Source organism: Aotus nancymaae, unplaced genomic scaffold (genome assembly GCF_030222135.1).
Source record: "Aotus nancymaae isolate 86718 unplaced genomic scaffold, 86718_ANA_hifiasm-v0.15.2.pri h1tg000111l, whole genome shotgun sequence".
Classification (NCBI taxonomy): domain Eukaryota; kingdom Metazoa; phylum Chordata; class Mammalia; order Primates; family Aotidae; genus Aotus; species Aotus nancymaae.
The window spans coordinates 878,819-887,658 of NW_026988526.1; the positions used below are offsets into that span (position 1 = coordinate 878,819).

General features: G+C 52.9%; 1 pseudogene; it reads right to left on the reverse strand.

Annotated features, from left to right (window-relative positions):
• Positions 1 to 2,875: 2,875 nt before the first annotated feature.
• Positions 2,876 to 3,804, reverse strand: LOC105730448 (interferon-induced transmembrane protein 3-like; annotated as a pseudogene).
• Positions 3,805 to 8,840: the final 5,036 nt, after the last annotated feature.

The following is an 8,840-nucleotide window of genomic DNA, read 5'->3' on the forward strand; positions in this document are numbered from 1 at the left end:
TGGGGGATTGTGGAGGGAGAGCAGGGGGTGGGGGATTGGGGAGGGAGAGCAGGGGTGGGGGATTGTGGAGGGAGAGCAGGGGGTGGGGGATTGTGGAGGGAGAGCAGGGGGTGGGGGATTGGGGAAGGAGAGCAGGAGTGGGGGATTGTGGAGGGAGAGCAGGGGTGGGGGATTGGGGAGGGAGAGCAGGGGGTGGGGGATTGGGGAGGGAGAGCAGGAGGTGGGGGATTGTGGAGGGAGAGCAGGGGGTGGGGGATTGTGGAGGGAGAGCAGGGGGTGGGGGATTGGGGAGGGAGAGCAGGGGTGGGGGATTGGGGAGGGAGAGCAGGGGGTGGGGGATTGGGGAGGGAGAGCAGGGGTGGGGGATTGGGGAGGGAGAGCAGGGGGTGGGGGATTGGGGAGGGAGAGCAGGGGGTGGGGGATTGGGGAGGGAGAGCAGGGGTGGGGGATTGGGGAGGGAGAGCAGGGGGTGGAGGATTGGGGAGGGAGAGCAGGGGGTGGGGGATTGTGGAGGGAGAGCAGGGGTGGGGGATTGTGGAGGGAGAGCAGGGGGTGGGGGATTGGGGAGGGAGAGCAGGGGTTGGGGGATTGGGGAGGGAGAGCAGGGGTAGGGGATTGTGGAGGGAGAGCAGGGGGTTGGGGATTGGGGAGGGAGAGCAGGGGGTGGGGGATTGGGGAGGGAGAGCAGGGGGTGGGGGATTGGGGAGGGAGAGCAGGGGGTGGGGGATTGGGGAGGGAGAGCAGGGGTGGGGGATTGGGGAGGGAGAGCAGGGGGTGGGGGATTGGGGAGGGAGAGCAGGGGGTGGGGGATTGGGGAGGGAGAGCAGGGGGTGGAGGATTGGGGAGGGAGAGCAGGGGGTGGGGGATTGTGGAGGGAGAGCAGGGGTGGGGGATTGTGGAGGGAGAGCAGGGGGTGGGGGATTGGGGAGGGAGAGCAGGGGGTGGGGGATTGGGGAGGGAGAGCAGGGGTGGGGGATTGGGGAGGGAGAGCAGGGGGTGGGGGATTGGGGAGGGAGAGCAGGGGGTGGGGGATTGGGGAGGGAGAGCAGGGGTGGGGGATTGTGGAGGGAGAGCAGGGGGTGGGGGATTGGGGAGGGAGAGCAGGGGTGGGGGATTGTGGAGGGAGAGCAGGGGTGGGGGATTGGGGAGGGAGAGCAGGGGTGGGGGATTGTGGAGGGAGAGCAGGGGGTGGGGGATTGGGGAAGGAGAGCAGGAGTGGGGGATTGTGGAGGGAGAGCAGGGGGTGGGGGATTGGGGAGGGAGAGCAGGGGTGGGGGATTGGGGAGGGAGAGCAGGGGGTGGGGGATTGGGGAGGGAGAGCAGGGGGTGGGGGATTGGGGAGGGAGAGCAGCACCACCCTGGCACATGTATACCTATGTAACACACCTGCATGATCTGCACATGTACCCCAGAGCATAAAGTATAATAATAATAATATGAGGAAGAAGGTGGATGCAGGCAGCATGTCATCAAGAACATGCACTCAGCCTGGCTTTGCTGGAAAGCACATTCGAATGTGTTGCATCCCGCCTGTATCTGTCTCCCGAGGATGTCGTAGCAAGGCGTCACACACACGGCAGGTGGCTTATAAGTGGGATTCATGCTGTGGCAGTTTTGGAAGCAGAAGTCTGAGATCAAGGTGGGGGCAGGGTGGGCTCCTCCTGGAGGCTCTAGCGGGGGATCTGTTACTTACTGCAGCCCTGAGCATATTCCCATGGCCTCAGAGGCCTCCCAGGCAGTGCACAGCGTGGCCTCACCTCAGAGAGTGATTCAGACTCAGATGTCCACAAGGCTGAGGCCGAGAAATCCTGTCTTAGCTTCAAACACACACACACCCTTTCTCTGTCTGTGTTTCTGTCTCTGTCTCTCTCTCTCCCCTGTCTCTCTCTCTGTCCCATCTATTGATCTAGCTGTCCGTATGTTTCTCCGTAGGTATCTGCCTATATCCATCTGTACATCTGTCATCTATTTCTTTTCCTTTTTTGTTACGGAGAAGGTCTTGCTTTTTCTCCCCAGCCGGAGTGCGGTGCTGCGATCACAGCTCACTGCAGCATCGAATTCCTGGGCTCAAGCAATCCTCCTACCTCAGCCTCCCAAGTTGTAGTGACCATAGGTGTACAGCACCATGTCCTGCTGGTTTTCAAATGAGATGAGAAAAAAGTTATTTCTCCCAACAGAAAATACTGACGGTAAGACATTACGCCCCGTGTTTTTATGTGAAAACTGCCAGTTCAAAACCGTGCAAGCATTGAAACCTCACGTGAGGAAAACTGTCCTCCAGATTCATCTCTCTATTTTATTTGCCCTTCTGGAGGATAATGTGGAATACAATCTGCCCTCTGCCAGGATAGTGTTTTATTTATTTCTGTCTTTATCTATTCTTACTCCATTTATTCCAAAGCATGTGAAAAGCCTTCAGATGAGACGGCTTTAATTTGACCTTTAAAACAGAGAAGCAACATTCTAGGAGTCAGGGCCAGAAATCAGTGCCTTTGAGAGCTATCTGTTTTCAAGGGTTGAATTTTCCTGGCCGAACAGGTCTGCAGGACAGAACCCCCATTGAAGGGGTTTTTCACTGTTAGTCCTGTGACCTTCAAGCAGGAACAGCCCTTGCCATGTGGCCTGGCGTGTTTAATTTTTGTGCTCGGCGGTTCTGTTTTCACCCTTCCATGCCCTCTTTCTGCCCTGGGAGTTTATTTATTTATTTATTTATTTTACCAGGAACACATGCACTTTATTGAACGCGACTGTAGAAAAGCGTGTGAGGGTAAAGGGCTGATACAGGACTCGGCCGGGGCAGGGTGAGGAACGGAAGCTGGAGTACGTGGGAGACAGGTCACGGGCAGAGCCCCTGGCTGGGGTGATTCCTCTGCATCTACTGATAGGCTTGCAGAATCAGTATTGGGATGACGATCAGCAGAATGGTTGTGATGATGCCCCAAATCAGGGCCCAGATGTTCAGGCCCTTGGCGGTGGAGGCACAGGCCTGGGCCCCGGTCAGGTCGCCAACCATCTTCCTGTCCCTAGACTGGGGCAGAGGAGACGGTGAGGGGACCAGGAGCCCTCAGGCAGGAGCCACGTGCTATGGCTCAGGCTCCCCCCTGGCTCCTACCTGCCCTGAGATCAGGGACCACCCCTCCCCTTCCTCACCGAGCCTCAGACCCTCCAGGAGCCTTGGGGCTCAGCCTCCCTCTGCCTTGGCCCCAGCACAGGCTGTTCTCCCTACCATGGGGCGAAGTCACCTGTGAGTTCCTTCTCACTTTCCAGGGGAGCCTGGGTGCCAGTCTGGAAGGTGAGGGTGTCATTTCTGGCACTGGGTTATAGGGAGCCTTGCTCTGGGCTGCTGGATCTCGGGACAAGCTCTGAGCCAGCCAGCCTCCCGGAGCCTCCTCCTAGACCTGCACTGGGCAGATTCCCCAGGCCACACACACACGGGTCACTCAGACAAAGCTACAGACGTGAGCACAAACAGGACGGAGGTGCACACAAACTCACGCTCACAGCTGGAGCTCCAGACTCCCTGGCTCCCCCTGGACTCCCCCGGGGCCACACGCACCTTCACGGAGTAGGCGAACGCTATGAAGCCCAGGCAGCAGGAGTTCATGAAGAGGGCGTTGAACAGGGACCAGACGACGTGGTCGGGCACGGAGGTCTCGCTCGGGATGTGGATCACGGTGGATGTCGGGGGCGCAGGGTTGTGGGGCGCCCCCAGAGCGGCCACCTCATGTTCCTCCTTCAGCATCTCATGGTTCGGGGGTGGTGGGTGCTGGCGGGAGTGAAGAAGGTTTGGACAGCATGGTTCATGGTGCCCAGCGAAGACGGGCCGTGGTCGCGTTGCTGGGATGCTTCTCCGGGAGTTGATTTTTTGAGACTGTTTCGGAGGGGCTCATGCCTGCCAGTTTCTAAGCAATGTTGGCCAGTCCGGGGGAACTGAAGTTTGACAGTAAAGCCTGAGATGGAGCAAGGCTCCGTCTCAAAACAACAATGACAACAAGAATCGTGCATAGGGTGGAACCTACATTCAATGACAGGTGCCTTTCTAGGAGACAGAACAAGACACACAGGCGCAGAGAAGAAAGCCACGTGGAGTCGGTGGCAGAGGCTGGAGCGATGCAGCCACAAGCCCAGGGATGCTGGAGCCCCCAGGAGCTGGGAGAGGCGAAAAGGATCCTCTGCTGGAGGCTCTGGAAGGGACTGGATACAACTGTAGTGGATTGTACTGTGGTCCTCCTAAAAGATACGTCCACGTCCTCCCCAGAATCTGTGAATGGGAACTTATTTTGGAAAGGGGTCTTTGCAGATGTAACTGAGTTAGGAATCTCAAGATGATGGCAGGGCGTGGGGGCTCACCCCTGTCATCCCAGCACTTTGGGAGGCCGAGGCAGGTGGATCACCTGAGGTCAGGAGTTCAAGACCAGCCTGGCCAACGTGGTGCAACCCCATCTCTACTAAAAATACAAAAATTAGCCGGGTTTGGTGGCGCACGCCTGTAGTCCCAGCTACTTGGGAGGCTGAAATAGGAGAATTGCTTGAACCCGGGAGGCAGAGGTTGCTTTGAGGTGAGATTGTGTCACGGAACTTCAGCTGGGCAACAGAGCAAGACTCCATCTCAATGCAGGTGAAGAGGGGATGGATGCAGCAAACTACCATGGCATGTGTATACCCATGTAAAAATCCTGCACGATCTGCACATGTACCCCAGAACTTAAAGTATAAAAAAAAAATCAAGATGAGATCAACATGGCATAACCCAAACTCTACATTCAACGACAGGTATCTTTCTAAGAGACAGAAGGAGAGGAGAAGGCCACGTGCAGACGGAGGCAGAGACTGCAGCTATCTGGCCACAGGCCCAGGAACCCCTGCAGCCCCCAGGAGCTGGGAGGGGCCAGAGGGATTTTCCCGGAGGGAGCTCGAGTCTGTCTCCCAATGTCTTCTTCATAAAAGGACACTAATCATATCAGATTGGGGCCCATCGTAATGACCTCATTTTACATGAATCACCTCTTAAAGATCTTGTCTCCAATGGCACATATACACCATGGAATACTATGCAGCCATGAAAAATGATGAGTTTGTGTCCTTTGTAGGGACACGGATGAACCTGGAAACCATCATTCTCAGCAAGTGACACAAGAACAGAAAATCAAACACTGCATGTTCTCACTCATAGGCGGGTGTTGAACGATGAGAACACATGGACACAGGGAGGGGAGCATCACACACTGAAGTCTGAGAGGGGAAACTAGGGGAGGGACAGTGGGGGGTGGGAGTTGGGGAGGGGATAACATGGGGAGAAATGCCAGATATAGGTGATGGGGAGGAAGGCAGCAAACCACATTGTCATGTAGGTACCTACGCAACAATCCTGCATGTTCTTCACATGTACCCCCAAACCTAAAATGCAATAAAATATATACATATAAAATAAAAAGATCTTATCTCCAAACACATTCATACCCTGCAGTCCTGGGAGTTAGGGCTTCAACTGATAAGAGTTGGACAGAATTCAGCTCACAACAGTCTTTGCAGTTGAGGTCATTAAGGTGGGTCCTGATTTAGTGACTCCTGTATTTATAACAAGAGGAGATGAAGACACAGACACGGAAGAGAAGGTCAGGTGGAGACAGAGGCAGAGGCTGGACTGATGGGGCCACAAGGCCAGGGATGCTGGAGCCATCAGGAGCTGGGAGGGGCAGGAAGGGTCCTCCCCTAGGCCCTCCTGAGGGAGCACAGCCCTGCTCACGTCTTGATCTCAGACGGCTGCTCTCCAGAGCCACGAGAGAATAAATTCCTGGTTTTGTTTTGTTTTGTTTTGTTGAGAAAGAGTCTTGCTCTGTCACTCAGGCTGGCTTACAGTGGCACAGTGTCGGCTCACGGGAACCTCTGCCTCCTGGATTCAAGTGATTCTGCTGCCTCAGTCTCCCAAGTAGCTGGGATTACAGATGTGCGCCACCACACCCGGCTAAGTTTTGTATTTTTAGTAGAGACGGGTTTCATCGTGTTGGCCGGGATGGTCTCGAACTCCTGACCTTGTGATCCGCCCACCTCAGCCTCCCAAAGTACTGGGATTACTGGAGTAAGACTCCATGCCCGGCCCCCAGATTCCATTATGTTATTCTTACGCGTTTGCGTTCTCATAGCACAGTTCCTACTTAGAGATGAGAACATACGGTATTTGGCTCTCCAGTACTGACTTACTTCAATTTCAATAATGGCCTCCAGCGCCATCCAAGTTGCCGCAAAACACAGTGGTTCGTTTCTTTCTAGGGCTGCATCGTATTCCATGGTATACATATGCCACATTTGTTCATACGCTTATTGGTTGCTGGTCACTTAGGCTGGTTTCTTATCTTTGCAATTGTGAATTGTGCTGCTATAAACGTGTGTGCACAAGTGTCTTCTTCCTAAAGTGACTTTTTTTGTTGTTTTATTTTGAGATAGAGTTTCACGCTTGTCGCCCGGGCTGGAGTGCAATGGTGTGATCTCAGCTCACCGCAGCCTCTACCTCCTGGGTTCAAGCAATTCTCCTACCTCAGCCTCCCAAGTAGGTGGGATTACAGGCATGCGCCACCAGGCCTGGCTTATTTTGAATTTTTTAGTAGAGATGTGGTTTCTCCATGTTGGCCAGGCTGGTCTCGAACTTCCGACCTCAGGTGATCCGCCCACCTCGGCCTCCCAGAGTGCTGGGATTACAGGTGTAAGCCACCACACCTGGCCCCTATAATGAATTTTTTTTCCCCATTGGGTAAATACCCAGTAGTGAGACTGTTTCACAAATGCTAGTTCTACTTTTAGTTCTTCAAGGACTCTCCATGCTGTTTTCTTCTTTTTTTTCTTTTCTTTGAGACAGAGTTTTGCTCTTGTCGCCCAGGCTGGAGTGCAATGGTGCGATCTCAGCTCACCGCAACCTCCGCCTCCCGGGTTCAAGCGATTCTCCTGCCTCAGCCTCCCGAGTAGCTGGTACTACAGGTGCCCACCACCACATCCAGCTAATTTTTGTATCTTTAGTAGAGATGGGGTTTCACCATGTTGGCCAGGATGGTCTCGAACTTCCGACCTCAGGTGATCCGCCCGCCTTGACCTCCCAGTGTGCTGGGATTACAGGCGTGAGCCACTGCGCCCGGCCTCCATGCTATTTTCTGTAGTGGTTCTGCCAGTATACAGTCCCACTGGCAGTGTAGAAGTGTTGTATAGGATGGTTTTGATGGGGCCATTTTACATGTAACCTGGTTCGTTTGGCCCAATAAACAAACCAGAACTAATCCCTGAAAGCAACCCAAGGGAATTTAAATTCTTCTTCCTTCTCATGAATTCCTGGAACTATAGCACAGCTATTTTTTTTTTTTCCAGACAAAATTTTGCTCTTGTCGCCCAGGCTGGAGTGCAGTGGTGCGATCTCAGCTCACTGCAACCTCTACCTCCTAGCTTCAGGCGACTCTCCAGCCTCAGCCTCCCGAGTAGCTGGGATTACTGGTGCTCACCACCATGTCAAGCTAATTTTTGTATTTTTAGTAGAGACTGGATTTTATCATGTTGGCTAGGCTGGTCTCAAACTCCTGGCCTCAGGTGATCAGCCCGCCTTAGCTTCCCAAAGTGCTGGGATTACAGGTGTGAGCCGCTGTGCCCAGACCTAGCACACCTTTTTTTTTTAAATTGCATTTTAGGTTATGGGGTACATGTGAAGAACATGCAAGATTGTTGCATAGGTGCACACGTGGCAGTGTGGTTTGCTGCCTTCCTCCCCTTCACCTATATCTGGCATTTCTCCCCATGCTCTCTCTCCCCAACTCCCCACCCCCCGCTATCCCTCCCCTATTTCCCCCCAACAGACCCCAGTGTGTAGTGCTCCCCTCCCCGTGTCCATGTGTTCTCACTGTTCAACACCTGCCTATGAGTGAGAACATGCGGTGTTTGATTTTCTGTTCTTGTGTCAGTTTGCTGAGAATGATGGTTTCCAGTTTCATCCATGTCCCTACAAAGGACACGAACTCATCGTTTTTGATGGCTGCATAATATTCCACGGTGTATACGTAGCACAGCTTTTTAATACTACTCATGCACGGAGCAACAAGACCTTTCAGCATTGGCCTGCAAAAACTCCTTCAGCCCTCAAGATGGAAAACGTTGCAACATGACCCTGTAAAACAATTTCTGGGTATTTCAGAACCCAGCAGAGTGCTGGCCATTCCATAAATATTTCTGGGTTGGTTGATAAATACTCCTCTGTAATGCTTTCTGGATATTGGAGTCGAAGATGTGCTGACTGAAGCGGATTACACTTGTGACAACCGATGGATGTCCGTAGCCTTGTTATCAGAAGTGCACCTGTGTTTTCTTCTTGTAAATCTGCTTCAGTTCTTTGTAGATTCTGGATAGTAGCCCTTTGTCAGATGGGTGAAGGATATGAACAGACTTTTCAAAAGAAGACATTTATGCGGCCAACAAACATATGAAAAAATACTCATCATCACTGGTCATTAGAGAAATGCAAATCAAAACCACATTGAGATACCACCTCATGCCAGTAAGAATGGCGATCATTAAAAAATCTGGAGACAACAGATGCTGGAGAGGATGTGGAGAAATAGGAACACTTTTACACTGTTGGTGGGAGTGTAAATTAGTTCAACCATTGTGGAAGACAGTGTGGTGATTCCTCAAGGACCTAGAAATAGAAATTCCACTTGATCCAGCAATCTCGTTACTGGGTATATATCCAAAGGATTATAAATTATTCCATTATAGACACATGCACACGTATGTTCATTGCAGCGCTGTTCACAATAGCAAAGACCTGGAACCAACCCAAATGCCCATCAACGATAGGCTGGATAAAG